The sequence below is a fragment of the Falco biarmicus genome, chromosome 14, assembly GCF_023638135.1.
Source record: "Falco biarmicus isolate bFalBia1 chromosome 14, bFalBia1.pri, whole genome shotgun sequence".
Classification (NCBI taxonomy): Eukaryota; Metazoa; Chordata; class Aves; order Falconiformes; family Falconidae; genus Falco; species Falco biarmicus.
The window spans coordinates 2,477,809-2,493,806 of record NC_079301.1 but is presented as its reverse complement, the minus strand read 5'-3'; the positions used below and the strand labels follow the sequence as shown (position 1 = coordinate 2,493,806).

General features: G+C 44.7%; 1 long non-coding RNA gene across 1 annotated transcript; it reads left to right on the top strand.

Moving 5' to 3' along the window:
- The first annotated feature begins 8,405 nt into the window (after positions 1-8,405).
- LOC130158839 (uncharacterized) lies at positions 8,406-15,273 on the top strand. The gene is made up of 5 exons (XR_008825504.1): positions 8,406-8,516; positions 8,971-9,208; positions 10,064-10,228; positions 13,020-13,199; positions 13,655-15,273. It is a non-coding gene; the product is annotated as an uncharacterized LOC130158839 (long non-coding RNA).
- The last annotated feature ends 725 nt before the right edge of the window (positions 15,274-15,998 follow it).

Sequence of the window (15,998 nt, the reverse complement as noted above, 5' to 3'; positions counted from 1 at the left end):
TACATTCATGACTCCCATCCAATGATCTATTGGCCAGAGGCACATACATTGTTTTAATTTATTTTGGAGTAAAGGTGCTTTCCTGCCGAGTTTGAATAAGCTTGCTATGTACCAAACAGATGTTCAATAAAAGAGAGACTTTACTGAATATGACATATAAACACAGGGAAAGAGGATGAAGGAAGGAAAATTACAGGATGTATGGATTCCTGGTTCATCAAACAACAGGCCACAGCTTTAATCGGGGCCCTTTTATGGATGGTGCAGTAATGAAACAGAAGGACCGGGGATGTCTCGGAAGAAGGTAACATCTATGCGTTGCTTGTGGTGGAATTAACTTTGGTGAACCCACTGTGACAGTGCACGGTTTCCCCGCCCTCTGCAGCAGCACGATGGCTTCTCTGGTTGCTAAACTGTTCCTCCCATCATGAAAAAAGCCCTAAAAAAATACAGTTGCATGATCTAGGAGAATTAAAGGTTCTGGAGATGGGCACATGAGGGTTCCTTCCCACTGTATAAAATACTCAGTTTTGCTCTTGCCAGGGAAAAGTGTTTCTTAAAATGCCCAAGTCTTGCATCTCTTCAGGCTTTTCCTATCTGGAGAGAGGTGCTGTTTAAGGAGGCACCGAGGAGAGCAAAGCTGGCCCAATTCATCATTGGGAGATCAAAGAGGGAATGCTGCCTTAGAGATAAAGATGTCTTCTCTTTGAAAGGTTTCTCCTTTGTGCAGGAGTGTTGCAGCAGGAGGTCCACCTACCAGGGAATGGCTCTCTGAGTGGGACACCTCCTCCTAAGAGAGACACAAGAGGAGAAAAGTACCTGTTCTGCCTGCTCCCAGTGAGCTTAACCTCAGAGGCAAGGTGCGTTTTTGGATGTTTCCATCAAAGCGAGACTTTGTGCCTGACCTTCTCCAGACCCACCCCAGCTTCACGGCCAGATGCGAGCAGGGCAGCACAGCTGTGCCTGTCATCTGTCTCCACCTTCTTGACAGGTAATGAGACTCAGAGCTGCATAATTTGACACTGGAAACTTTTAAAACCTCGCTGAAAACTTCCTTATTGGCAAGTGATCACAGGTGTGAATCCTGATACTGATGCACTAAGGAAGTTTTATTGTCATTTGAAGCCAAATACTTCATTTGAAACCTAGTAATTTGCTGTGCTTGTCCAGGGCAGTTCATAAACAGTTTTTCCTCACTCAACCTTCCTGTACCGATGTGTCAAAGTGATGAAAACTTGAAGTATTTTAATACTTTTGTGGGTATTTTGGTAAAATCTGATGATACAGAAGACGGACTGGTGCCTGCAGATGTCACCATGCGCGCTCTCCATCTGCATTACTTGATACTTTCAAAATCAATCCTAATAGCAGTGATAATGTCCTGACCACCTAGGTGAGCATCGTTAAGCTGCTTGAGGCTTTCAGTATAATGGAGTGGAAAGAAAAGGTAAGAAAGAGTTACTGGAACAAAGACCTTTCTCACTGGGTTGTATATTCAAGATGGGATCAGCATTCTCCATGACCAGTGCTTTGGGAGTTCGGGCAGTATCCAACTGCTTCGGGCTCAGGTGATTTTCCCCAGGGCTGTGCTCTGCAGTGGGAACTGGTGTTGCAGGATGGGTTCCAACTATTTGCAAGCAGGAGTGACAGGGAACTAGAATCCATCAAACTACAGCCTGTCTGGCTTGAATCAGCAGGCACGGAGACTTTGGCATCCTCATTTCTATTTATTTATTTACTTATTTCAAATCGTTGCATCCATCTACAGGACTTCAAAACTCTTGAAGTTGCCCTAACCCTAGGTTACAGCATTCCTAAGCCAAAAGGAAGACTGTCGTGAGATATTTGTTGTTTGCTGTTTGATTTTTTTCATGTGATCTTTTTGAGAGTCTCGTGCTTGAACTAGAGAATATATTTGCTAGTATCTTAAGAACATAACCGCTCACTGAGTGGGAGCGGCATGTAAATGGCTGAGGCTGTTTTGGTGGGATCTGTAAGTGGCAAAGGCAATTGCTTCCGGGAGCAAAGGATTCAAACAGAAAATTGTAATGATGAAGCCAATCAGCTTCATTAAAGCTGTTACTTTAATTCCATCTTACATGACTGAGTATATTTAAAACAGCCACGGCAGAGGGACCGCTGCTCTATAGGTGAATGAAGACTCTTCTGAGAAGCCTTTTAATTCCAAAAAGGAAAAACTAACTCTGCACATTCTGAGCTTGTCACTGATACTGTTGAAGATTTGCTGCTGCTGCTGCTTCTTCCCAAAGGTCAGGCTTCTGTCCTGACTCAGAGTAAAACCATTATTATTTATAGTTACGGAACACACAATCTCAGTGTGTGTTATTGGGGTGGGAACATGCAGGCACTTGCAGTGACAAACTTCCAGTGAATTCTCAGCTTTGCTTAACTCCCCTACATTCACCTTTTGTAGAAGGAACTTCCTTTCTACAACCTACACAATGTCCATTTTCATTTAGACGTGTAAAACGATGATCAGATAGTGAGTACCTGCACCTCTGAGTTTTTCAGGGGCGGGTGCTCACCCAGATGCGTAGTTCTCAAGGAATAGCTGCTCTTAAAAAGAAAAGACTTGCCTCCTGAATAAGTCCTAAATACACTTGCTTTTTCCCCCTCTAAATCACGTGCCACTGCAAGGCCAGGGAGAAAAAGAGCATCCTCAGGCAAACAGCTGCTGCATGTGCAGCGGTCAGTCCCAGCCAGTGTCGCGCAGGGCTGCGGGCCAGGCACAGCAGCGCACCAGTGCCTGCTGTGGTGACAGAGCTGGGCAGAGCAGGGGGAAACGGGGACAGCAGCTCTGGCTGTCGGCATCCAGCAGAAACTTCAGTTTCAGCCATTGTAACGCCGTCTCTTTTCCCTCTCGCTCCTTCCTTTTCACTTACAAAAACTCCCGTAATTTATCATGGTGTACAGATAAAAGTTTAGGTGTCAATTTAGGGCACAAAATAGCTCAAGTTGAAAAACACTTAATGCTCTGTTTGCTGGAGGGTCTGGCCAAGTGGCTGTGCTTGACAAGCTGCTCTCCCTGCTGGGAGCTGGTGAGGGGCAGGTAAGGGACCACACCAATCCGGACCAGATCAGTAGGCAGGCTGTGGTGCTCAGCATGATGAGCAGGCAGTGTCACAGCAAGGAAGATGCATGAGAACCATCTGAGGCCAGAAACAAAGCTTATTGTCAGGTCTCCTTTGTGCTATATATCAAATAACATGCCACAAAACTGCACAGAAACCGCAAATGGGTGAGTGAACCCTTTCAACCTTAGTTGCAGCACGTTGGGATGAAAAAATGGGAACACTGGTAACAAAACCCAAAACTTTTAGAAGTCTTTAAGGGATGATGAGAGGTTAAGAGAGAAGAGTTGAGGTTACTGTGAGGTTCAGAGGTTCAAGGAAGGCATTAATCAGTCAAAACCTCAATAAAGAAACACCACCTCTGAAAAAAAAGTCACCCCATTGTGGACAGTACGTCAGAATATTCGAGTACCAATGAGACAGTAAACGTGCAGCTGAGAAAAGTGAGTAGGATATATGGGGAAATAGGATGGTAAGTATTAACAGCAGAAGAAAAGCTGAAGGAAATAAAAAGTCCAAGTGATAACAGGCATCAGACAACTGTTCTTTTAAAGGATCCGCTGAGATGCTAACCTGGAGATCTAGAAAGCCCTTCCTTGGCACAACATGCTAGCTACCTTCCAGCTGAGGTGAGAAAGTAACTCAGCTGTAGAACTGTATTGGTTTCTCCAAAATACACTGCAAGATTTATTAATTTGCAACAGGGAAGCAATATTGCCCTTTCAATGATAGATTATTTTACATCCCAGTCCTCAGCACCACCAGCCATTCAGAACCAAGCAGTGAATAAATAGGAGTCTGCAACATGAAGTATGATATCATGTAGATAAAAGCCTGTGTAGACTTATTGCGTTGTTACTATGTGTAAGTCCCTACAAGCAGGAGCGCCAAGTCTTCTATGCCAGCTGAGGAATTCAAGCGTGATGCTGAAGTTTCAAAACACTGAAGCCTGGGAAATATTTTTAACAAGACGGATTGGCAGTTTTAATAATTCCCAGATCCCAAACACATATGAAACGAGCCCTTGATGAGAAAGGTCTGATTACAAATAACCTGCAGTGAGATGAAAGTTCGTTTTAATATCTGTTTTTTCAAGTCTGCTTTAGATTTTCAAGAGGCTTCAAAAGAAGGCAAAGACTAGAAAACAGTTTGATTTAATACTGTTAGATGAAATAAAATGCTGGACAATAAGAGATGTAAAACTAGCAACAAGTGCAAATGACTTAAATTAAAGAGCTAATTGAAAATAATGGAATTAAAACCTTTTTTGGTTGTTTTTATTCATCTGTTTTTCATCGCTGTTTGCAACAGCGTTTTTTTTTATCTTCTTTACTTTGAAGAACAAACTTTCTCTGCCATAAAAGACAATGATTTTAATCAGTATCTGAAATGTCATTTTATGGGGATGTAGATGCTAAATGCCAGTCAGGAAGAGAAGCACCATCAACATAAACCAGCAGGACAGCCAGAGAGCTATATGGCCCTTGTCTATAGAGCTTCCTGATATAACATCATGATACTGAGTTACTGGAGCTCCCATTACAGTGATCCTCACTAACATGTCTTTGTTTCCATTCTTTCTACTCTCCAAAGGAAACAGCGGGTTTTGCCCTGTTGTGGTTTGTAGCTTCAACTGTACAAGCCTCTGGCTCCGGTGAGCAACCACAAGGTAAGGGCAAACTGATGCTCGTTTCTTTTCAGAACAGTTTTTGCACAAATCGCCCGATACAAAGTTAGAACTTTTTAAAAAAATAAATAAATAAAGGACTTCAGAGTGCATTTAAACAACTAAAGAAAAATGAGGTTTAGACTATGCATGTGGGTTTATTTTCATAATAGCAAAGGAGTGACTCCTGTGCAGTGGGAGTGGTGTGAACGCAAGCCTGCCTGTGCTGTTGGGATGGGCTCTTCTGTGTTCCCGGTGCAATGCCACTGTTGGGCAGGAGACCAGGTGTCCCAGCAGGAATGCAGCTATCTTTGTGGCTCTTTGGTGTCCCACTTCTCCTCCCCTCTCCAGTGCCATTGCCCAGCCAGGCTGACACCTTCTTGCACTCCTCCTCCTCATTCCCCCAGCCATTTCTGAGCTCCAGGGCAGGAGTTGCTCAGCAAACGTGCGTTTGTCCAAAGGGTCTGTGAAGGCCAAGACTCTGCAGTGCTTAGAAAAATGCAGTTGAGTGGCACACGATTGCAGAGTGTGTCTGCACAGGGACGTTACCTACAGCCTTTGAATGAAGCTTTGCTTTGCGAAGCAAAACTAGCCCTGAGCCCACCACCTTTAAATGCATTTTATACAGAAAACTCCACCACGAATCCCTGTCATCAGTGTTCAGAAAGTGTCCTTCTTTTCCTTGAATGGAAGCTCACAGAAATAACTTCCCTGTGGGTATCAGAGCCAGGTGGCACAGTGGGTTCAGTTGCCCCGTGGCTTTAGGGGCGATTTGTGCTTTACTCCATCCTGCACGTGAGCAAGCTGTGCTGCCTTTCTCGTGGGCAGCTTCATTTTAAATCTGCAAGAATAACGAGGGGAAAATCAACTGAGAAAGCATAAGGACAATTCCCCCGCTTGTGGGAACAGTATTTTTTAAATGAAATTATTTCCCCTGTGTACTGCTACGCTGCTTCTTCATTAGAAGGAGAGGAGAAGCGTGTGCGCTTGCCCGATGCTGAGCGCTCACGGTATGCAGGGACTGCATAAAGAAATCATTTCTGGTGCTAAAAACCAAACCGTCACTGCTCCTTAAGTTTGGTGAAATATCCAATCAGTCTCAGTGGGGTTTTGCAGGAAAAGGAATTAACGAAAAAGAGAAAAAAAAAGAAGGGGGGGCGGGGGAGGAGGAAGAGCAAAAACCCACCAACCCCAGTGCGTTCCCATAATGAAGGGTCTAAAAATGCCCCACTCATTGATGCAAAATTACAGTTATTGTTTATCCTCCTTCTACTTCACACAGCTTTATACAATACACACCACGAAAAATACAAGCAAACAACCGACACATTAGTTAAGAGACCTTCCATTTTACTTTGGCAGTTCACGATAATGGAATTTAATTGTGGAAAAAGCTGAATAATTTTAGCTGAATGTCATTTGGTTCATTCAAACTGGGAATCAGGGACATTTTTAACAAAGGTTTTCAAACTTCTTTTGAAATCAGGAAGCTGCTGTGCACAGATAAGGGGAGAGGTTTGAGGATTCTCTATCAGAAATTTCAAGGTTTTTTCCATCTGCTTTTTCACATTAACTGGTAATTATCCAGAAAGGCACATAATAGTGCAGAAATGACAGAAGCTGACAAAGGTTTTCCTAAGATATGTAAATTGTCAGTGATAGGCAAGGTGCAACAGAAAGGCTTTCTACAGCACAATTATTTATGCCAGTTTCATTTGCTTTTAGGTAGCACTGATGGCATACCGCACCGCCGCGTTTATCACAGGCGCTGCACATTCCCTTCACCACCAGCACACAAGAAAGATGGCAAAAACTGAGCTTGAAGGTTGGTGGTCTCCTCCGACTCTGCTATTTTATGTTAAATGCGTGTGTACGTGTGCCTGCGTGTATAGATATTTCTAAGGACTGTCTTCTTTGTTATAACATTCCCCTTCATTTCTCATGCTGCATAAATAAATAAGTGGGACCCTTCCCACTGAAACAACTTCCACATATTGATTACAGCTGGTCTACGAGTCCACCTTCCTCGCAGCAGCGTTATTTGAGGGAGGAAGCGTTAAAAAAGACAGCTGTCTGCATTTGGTGTTCGTTAGTCCTTTCTGCTGATTGCATATTTTCAGCGAATAGGTGAGCCTGTTAAAGATGCTCAGATAAACTCCCTCCCCCAGCTGAAGCGCCCAGCTACTGCCACGCACTGCTCCTCTTGCTGGGGTTGGAAGGGTGGGTGGTGGGACAGCCCCTCCATCTGCTTTTAAAAATTCAGTGACTGGGTTGGCCGGATTCAGATACTCTTTGCCTGTACTCCTTCGGGGAGAAAAGACCATCTCTCCTTAAATTGCCCATTCAGATAATTCAGGAATTATTATACATAGGAATGCAAAAATGCCACCCTCCATGACATGTCCCTCCATAGCATATTCTTGCAGGTCACCAGGGTGGGCTCCAGGTCTTGAACAGGGTTCTACACAGGTGTTCAGAGAGGTGGAGGATTGATAAATACCCCCTCCCAAAAGGGGAAGCTGAGCTTCTGAGTCCTTCTGGGAAGTTCATTTTTATTTAAGTAAGTGTAAGGGGCTGTGCACGGGAGAAATTCCTGCCTGACCCCTGCCGCATTCAGCTCATACCGGAATTACGGGCTTTAATTAACCTTTTCTGGGAATAGGACTTCATATGTAGCTACATATGTAACAAGAGGTTATAAGATCTTTAATGGATGAAAGGACTTAACCTATCGGTCCCTGATGTAGCTGCACCAGTGGTATCATAGTGGTATAAATACTTTATATTACCGTGTGAGTGATGTTAAGTTACTCTGATAGGAGGTGTTTCCACGTGTGGGAGTGGAATTTATTTCCTTTATGGTAGTATTAACTTGTTAGTGGGGGCTGTGAGAAAGTAAATAAGGATGCAGCACAATAGATTTATAGAGAGAAAAAAACCCACCAAGATTGCATTTGAAAGTCAATGGTCTTAGCTATTTGCTATAAAGACCTTGCCTCCTATCTCAGACTTTGTTTTCGCAAATCAGGAGGCTGGTGATCAAACCCATGTAAAAAGCTTTGGGGTGGAGGGGAAGGGTTGGACCCACCAGAGTGGTGGGGCTGCAGGCTGCTGCCTGAGGAGGGTCTGTCCCTGCAGGAACCAGCCCAGGTGCTTGCTTGTTTGCTCTCTTTGTGGTTTTTTGTTTGTGTTTACTTTAAGGACATTTTCTCTTTTAAGTGCTTTCATGCTATAAAAAATAAACAGAAACCTTCAAAAGCTGCTTTATTTGGTCAGTACTTAACTACACCAGGAGGTGCAGGCTTGGAGGCTTTGGGTGTAAGGTTCCAGCTGTTGATTTTGGGGGCTGCAGCTCCTGTGCTGGATTTTGTTCCCCCTCCTGTTATCTCACAGGACTCCCTCCCCTCCTGCCTTTCCCTGGCAGCCCCTGGCAGCGCTGGGGAGACAGAGCCACCAGCTCCAGCTGCTGACACTGGGCTGGAGCTTCACTGCGCGCTGGTGACGCCCTGACCCTCTCCTTTGCCTCTGGGCTTCTCCCTTTCATCGCAGGTTTGGGCTAAGTAGTCGCATTAATGTAAATCAAACATGCCCTTTTTTTTTTTTTTTCTTTTTTAAGTAGAAGCTGATATGTTATTAATTGCAAGGGGAGGGAATCCCCAGAGGAGACCCCAACTCAGCCCCAGGTGAGACCCTGGGACAAGACAAGGTGGGGGACCAGAGCCTGAGCCCAGGCAGGGATGGATTTGGGGACTCCCCAGGTGAGTTAAATTAGGTGTCTGAACCCGCAGCATACGTCTGGTGTTTCTATGTTTCTTTATGATATTAAATTAGAATGTTCATTTGGGATATTAAAAAAGTTGCCTGAGTGTTAATTATTTCATTAAACATTCTGGATTTGCTTTGGTTTTGCTCTTTAGTTTTGGGGATTTTTTTAATTAAGTTTAAATTAGTTAAAAACACCAGGCCTGTGAAGAGGGTCTTGGGTGTCTGCGGAGCAGAGCTGAGGGCTTCTGCTGCTGTCATGCACAGACGTCAGGTCCGAGCTGGCAAAAGGGCTTTGAAAAGGCACGAAGGCACATAAGGACAGAAACCTCTTTTACTGGGTGACAGATAGAGCTGGGCGAAGCCCTGAGGATGATCAATAAACAGTCATGGCAGCGGTGGCGTGGCTGCGGTTCCGCTGTCATTACATGTTGCTGCATTTGTTTGCAGTGACGTTTTGGCCACCAGCAGGCACGCTCGTGCCAGCCCCCAGCCCTGGGTCCTGCACTGAAAGCGAGTCCTGAGCAAAGTTTCTAAGCCTCCAACTACCAGAAAAAGCCTGAAAAAACGACCGCAGAGGACCATCTGCCTAGGTCTGCTGCCAGCCTGGAGACTGGCCCCCTCCGTCAGCCAACGCCACACGTCTGTGTTGAGAGTAGAGCCGGGAAAAAGCACCAACACAACTCAGGTGAGCAGTTGCACTTACCCAGCAGAACTTAAATTTTGACCATTAAATAAATATGGCAAAACACTCACCATCCATCTACAGCCAGAGAATTATTTACTAAAGCTATTCAGCAAATAATTGGGAGTAATGAATCCATCAAAGTAAATTGTATACTGAAAAAGAGGTGAGATTCACTGGAAGAATTATTCACTTCAACTTACTCACTCAGCCCTGCTAGTAAAGAGTTGAAATACGGGCTTCAAGGAGGCTGCACAGGCATGGGGGACTGTGTGCAATGGAAGGAAAGAAGGGTAAGAAAAAACGCTGAGGCTGCAAAAAGCACTGCACCAAAACATAGCCGTTCCCCTGGCTCTTGCTGTCGCCTAATGACCCTCATGGTGCTCAGCAGCAGCTCTGGAAGAGCCAGTCTTCTGGCAAAGCAAGGCATGGCATTAAGCCCCAAATGTATCTTTTGGTGCTTGACTTTAAGGTTGATCATAATAAGTAGAGACAAGAGCGTATGTTGGCATCCCGGCTCTCAGCAGCATCTCCCCGCAGCCTCGTTACGTAGCCCAGGCTGAGATCTGTAGTGATACAGCAGAGGTTCGTTCGCCTGCATCAATTTTCTCTGTAATGAGGTGCGAGTGGCGGGTCAGTTTGGCTCTTACGGGATTTCACTCTTGCAGACTTTCTATACATCCAATGACCTTTGTGTTAAAAAAGGAGGAGTTCAGAGTACACAAAAGCTTTGATTAAGTAATGTGCTAGAAAACCAGCCGCTCTTTTTAAAAATAATGTCCCAGTGCCCAGTGTCTCCTATAAAATACCCCGCTCAGTTTTCCTTGGTCTGTTTTAATCAGAGCCCTTGAATTTCAGAAGCACTACTGATTTACCAGCGTGGCAGTGGAAGGTTTGGAGCCAGAAGGGATTTCTGAAGGTGATGTGTTTTGCTTAAGTCCCTTGCTGCAAAATTTTGGACGCGCTTTGAGCAAGTGGTGCCCCTCCTGAGATGAGTCTCCCAGGGATGCTGAAAATCACAAAGTAAGTGGTCACTAGGGATAGCAGGAGCTCTGCATCCTTCTAGATCATAAAAAGATGGAGGAAAAAGGCACTGTAGAAAAAAAATGCTTTAAAATTTTATGTTTTCATTGACCAAAACCTTCCAGTTTCTGTGATGCCAGAGCTCCCAAACACCATGCCCAACATTTTGGGGGCAAAGGGGTGGGAATCAGAGCAGGCAGATGTGGGGGTCTTAAATACACAGAAATGGCCTGAATGCACCATCCGGATTATCTGGATTTTTTTTCTACAGCCTCTTGTTAGACTTCGAAAGAAAAAAAGAAAAAAAATTAAATATATTTCAGAGTAATTGAACTGTGTTCACATTAACTTACACTAAAATTATTTTTAATTAAATGAACTTCCCCTGTTTGTAGCTGGAAGGTACTTATGTGAGATAAAAACTCCATTCTAATAATGCTGAGACTCACCACCACTTAATTAGCATCACAATTCAAGGCAGACCAAGCAGGAAGGTGAGTGGGGAGGTGGGCTTGTGCTGCTGGGTGGGATTCTGGGGAGAGAGGCTCCCTCCTGGAGCAGCCCCCATCCCAGAGCCCACCCAGTGCTGCGAGGCATGCCGGGAGGGGAAATCACACCTAGTATTTGACACAGTTTGTGGCAAAAGCAATTATAATTAAAATTATATTAAATATTAAGTCAAGATCATAAAACGTTGATTGGTACTGATTAGCTGTATAATCCATAATTAGAAATCACTGCACCCTTCACCAGGTACTGTAGTGCTTCGCTTATGATTTCACCGCTAAATTAAGCGAGTGATTCAGCTTTTGCCCTGAGTTTTACTTTTGCATTTAATTTAGGGCAGAACTGCATCCAGGCAAAGAAAGGCACACGACCTGTTCCTGCTGAGGCTGTCTCCAGCCTTGCCATCCTGAGGGCAGCCCCCCCGTCACTGCCGCTCCCACGGGGGTGATGGTCTCCAGCAGCGAGTCACTGCACCAGCCGCCTGCGCCGGCACGCCGGGGTGAAAGCTTCTGCTGTGCCACCCTCAAAAGGGCAAATACAGAAGGTGGAGCCGAGGCCAGACGTGCCTCCTGGCTGTCCTCAAGACAAGGCAGCCCTAGGCAGCTCCCGGATAATGATTTATTGCTAGCAGAAACTGGGAGTGCACAGATACCTCAGCAAGGAGGGAGCGAGGGAAGACTCTTTAGTCTGGTTTGGGTTTAAAAGACCGAACCCATCTGTGCATCGCTCGTTAATAGGGTGGAAACCTTGAGCCTTTGGTAAAGCAGTTTGGGCAGGATGGTGGCCCTGGGCTGGCAGCTGCTGCGGGAGGGCGGGTTACCCCCGGTGCTCGGGCAGGCTTGCTGCAGCGCCCTGCCTCCCCCAGCCGGGCCTGCCCCTGGTTTTGTGGCCCATTCATCATAGGCAGCCACTTCCCAAGGATAACGTCACCATTGCACACTGGGAAGCACTCGAGTTTTGTTAAAGGAAAAAACAAAATCCACCAGCCATAAAATTTTATGTCTTTGCTACTAACTTCAGTCAGTGCCTTGGCTGGAGACCCATCTGTGATTTTCCATAGTGTTTCTGGATAAAAATTGGTGGTTAAAATCCCAAACCTGTGGCAGCCTGGCTGTACCTGCTTGAACTCGGCAGCCTCCTTGCAGTGCTGCAGGCGAGCTGGTCCAGAGGGACCTTCACAGGCTGAGCTCGGTGCCCGCTGGCAAACCCAGGGCTAGAAAGAGAAAAAACACTCTCATAATTTTTCTTTTCTGAGAGCACTCTTTGGAGTCCTGGGGAAGAAATCTTTTCATTCCTTCTGCAACTAGGGCATGCGCTGTTATCTTTCGCACCGATTAATATTGCCTGGGATTGGAGATGAGATGCTGGACAGAGCCTGATGCTCTCAATCAATTAAATCAATGCAGTCGTGACGCTCCACCAATTTTCCCTAACCAAGGGTTTGGCCTAAAAGGCAGCGTGCGCAGCGTTACAGAGGATGCATGGAATGACAGATAATGCAGCTGCTGGTCAGGCTGAGAAAAACAGGAGAGCTGTGCTCTGGATCTGCATTTCCCTGCAAGGGGCACCGTGGGATGCAGTCCTGGACCAGGTCAAGGAGGCACTGTGCCCTGTGATGTTAATAAACTTGTTCTCACAATCTTTTAATTATTCTTCTTATTATATTAATGATTACATTTTTATTTAAATGATGGCTTTAAGACTGCATAGCTCATCTCCTTCTCTTTGGTTAGTCCAGGAAAACTGCTGTGTTCTCTCCAGCACAGGGACTGCCCTGGCTGAGCTCCTTGAGTACCCATGTGTCCTAGGGAGATGTTTACCTGTCCCACTACAAAGCATCCAAACCCCAGGGTCACCCACATCCTTCCCCTGGGCTTCTGGCAACCTGAAAAGAACAGAAGAGAGCACCAGCAAGCACTCCCAAAACTCCTGTACTCTTTGTTGAAATGTTTCTAGTCTTAAGTCAGGCTAAATAGGCAGCTATTAAAGAAGATTCCCATGCCACGACTATTCAAAACCAAGATATTTCAGCACTTTCATTAGAAAAAAAAAAATGGTGGGGGAAAAAACCAAACAACAAAACCCCCAGAATTTCCTCCCTTACGTGGGCAGCATCAAGTGCAGGAGGCTGCCGCAGTGCTGGGCACAGGGTGCTTCGTCCTGGTATAACACTGCATTTGCTTCAGCCCTCATCTCCTATCTGTGATGTACAACAAATCTGTCCATCCAGCAGGAAGCCTTTTGGATTTTGTAATATTAAAAATGTCTATTTTTTTGCCTGCAGAACCAATGCATTAACTCGGAGAAGAGGACCAGAATGAAAGTCCAGAGATGCTGCCCACCCTGGACCTGAAATGTCGCTTGAGTAACAGTGGTGGCATTGCTGTAAAATACAGAAAAAAACCCTCCTCTCCAAAATGGCTGCAAAGAGTACATCTCTGCAGTCCCTTCTTAAACACTGAAGGTATTTTTATTTTAAAATATCTACTTAAAGGCAGGTTTAATCTCAAAACAGCGTTTCCCAGGTGTTTTTTTTTTAAAAAAAGAAAACAACTTCAAAATGTCTCAGGTTATTTCTCCTTCAATTTTTTTCCAATTAGATTAATTTAAAATGAGTGAAAAAAAATTCATGCCCTAAGATCCTGAAACCTCTGGTGTCAGCTGAAACTGGCACTTCTGCTCTCAGCTTCAGCCCTTGCTGCAGGCACCTCTGCTTTGAAGCCTTTGAAGTGTTTGTGGCACAGGCAGAGGCTCTCTGCAGAGTAAGACAGTCATTTTATATATATTTAATGTGTAAAGTGTGCATGCATGTGCTTGTGTTGGTATATCATGGATTTTCACAGTACATGTGGAAAGGTGTAGACTTCTTGACTTGCAGAACAAAATTGCAGGAAAAAACACCGTCTTCCTCGATGGGAGCATCCATCGGGACCTTTGCCTCAGCCCAGGTCACTTCAGCATCATCCTGAAGGTGTGACTGGAATTATCTGCAGACCTTCAGAGACCGAAACAGCTCATGGAGTTGTGTCTATAGGATTCACTCGCTCTTGCCTCTCCCAGCATCAGGATTCACTCTTTTAAAGCTTAGATGAAATAATGTCACCAAGAAAGCACGGAAACAGTGGGAGCAATGTGGCAGTGGCTGCCCGCCCAGCTGCGAGCTGCAAAGCAGCTGGCGTAACTACCCTGTGCTTCTTTGGGGGATGTGATGGAAGAGCAACACGACCCATTTGATCAGTGGTTGGATTCTGGAGCTAATTATTTGACCTGCAACATAACGACCTTAATTGTGAAAGTGAGGTGAGTGGTTTGGGAGACGGCATCTCTGCCCACGTACAAAATGATCTGGTGCGAAGGCTCCACCTCGGCAGCCTGTGGGACTAATTTGGCGCCTGATTTGTCTATATTGTTAAATCTCCCTACTGTTTTGGCAAGGAGAGGTTCAAAATTGATGCCTTTCAGAATCAGCCTCATTTGTTCACCATGCACTGCAATTATTCCAGCCTGTAACCGATGAGGTTTAATCAGTAATAAGAGCTTCAGACCTTACAGCGGCCCGTTCACCCTGTGTTGTTTGAGCAACATTTCTGAATGTTTTGGTGAGCAACTTCTCCCATGGACTGGTTTTGAGATAGAAGTGTGAAAGATTTCTTACAATGTCTGAAATGGAAAAACAGTTACATTCTGTACCTTTGCAAAAATATTTCTGAGGACACATAATATATTTTGCCAGGATAACGTCCCCGTTCTAGGAGTCATTCTTTCTTCTCAACATTTATTGCTTTTCTGTGTAAGATGCACAGGGAAATACTGGAAAATGGGTAGGGAAAATAGAATTAACCCTGTGTTTTTCCCAAAATTGCCCTTTGTGTCGCTTTATTTTTATTTTTTTCTAGCTTTTATGAAGCCATTATTAATCTAGTCAGCCAAGGTCAGGCGAGACTTTTTTCTGCTTTGCAGATCCCGAAGCTTATAAAGCTTCAATCTACCCTGCCATAACCAAATGTTTAGTACCCACTGGCTGGGTTAATTAGAGTGCATTCTTTACAGCTCCAATAATAATCACTACTACAGCATCGTAGCAGTGGCTGAAGACTATTTTTCCTTTTGTTATTTCTTTTTAACAGTAAGCATTTACATAGTCACACTGTCTAAACCACTGGTTCTTTTGGGTTCAGCCAAGGGTTCACATGCTTATACCTGGAAATACCAGGTTCCAGAAGGTAAGAGCATCGCCTGCTCTCGTGATCTCAATGCAGCACAGCATCCTGGGTATGCCTCAAAAGGGGGTGACTTTGTGTTTTTTTAAGAGGAGGAGGCAATATTCATAGGGGGTGGGAAAGATGAGATTAAAGACCGAAGATCACTGAATGTCTGGCACTGATTTAGAAACAGGCTTTGCCAAGCAGGGTGAGAAGGAGCCTTCCCTGATCCCTCCAGTGTATGGCTCTTAGTATTGGTAACAGGGCTTTGGCTCCTAAAACAAAGAGTAGGGAATGAATTAGGAAACAAATACATTTCTGTAAACAAAGTTTTCAGATTTTTTTAGGAAATGGGAAAAAAAAATCTGCTTCTCAAATGTCAAGTACTTGAAAGACTGAAAATACATCACCGGAATAAATAAATTAACCCAGAAGACAGGACTGATGCTCTGCAGGCATCAGGGATTAAATAAATGCACTAAATTCAAAGTGTTATTCCAGATAAGAGGTCTTTGTGCTGCAGCATGTACAGCTTATTGATTATAGGCTTGAGGTGCTGTGCACTCTTGTAAAATGTACTCTGGCTGATATGACTTAATCCTGCGGTAATGTACAGCCCCTTGCACAAGGCATGGAGCTGGCTTACATGTGATGTCCGGTTGATGTAGGAGCCTAGGGGAGCAGCTCAGATGGAGATATTGCTCTGCAGTTATATACGTATATGCATGTTATTTCTTTTTTTCTTTTTTAATATAAGCCCACCAAGGCAGCAGAAGTGTGTCTAACCAAAGGGAAAACACTACCTGTCCAGGTAAGATGGATTTTTCCTGATTAAAAAAAAAGAAGAAGAAGGAAAAAAAAGTTTGGTAAGTCCCAGAGGGGCGGTTACACTCCTAGCTGGATTTTGGTTAAGTCCCGATTAACCTGTTTTCCATAGCAGAGGGTGCTTTCACCCTCCTGCTCAGCTGTTGAACTGCCAACACTTCACACTAATACAAAAAGATCTTTTTTTTTTTTCCCTCCTTTGAAGCTCTCCTGCCTCTGGTGGTCAGCTCAGCTCT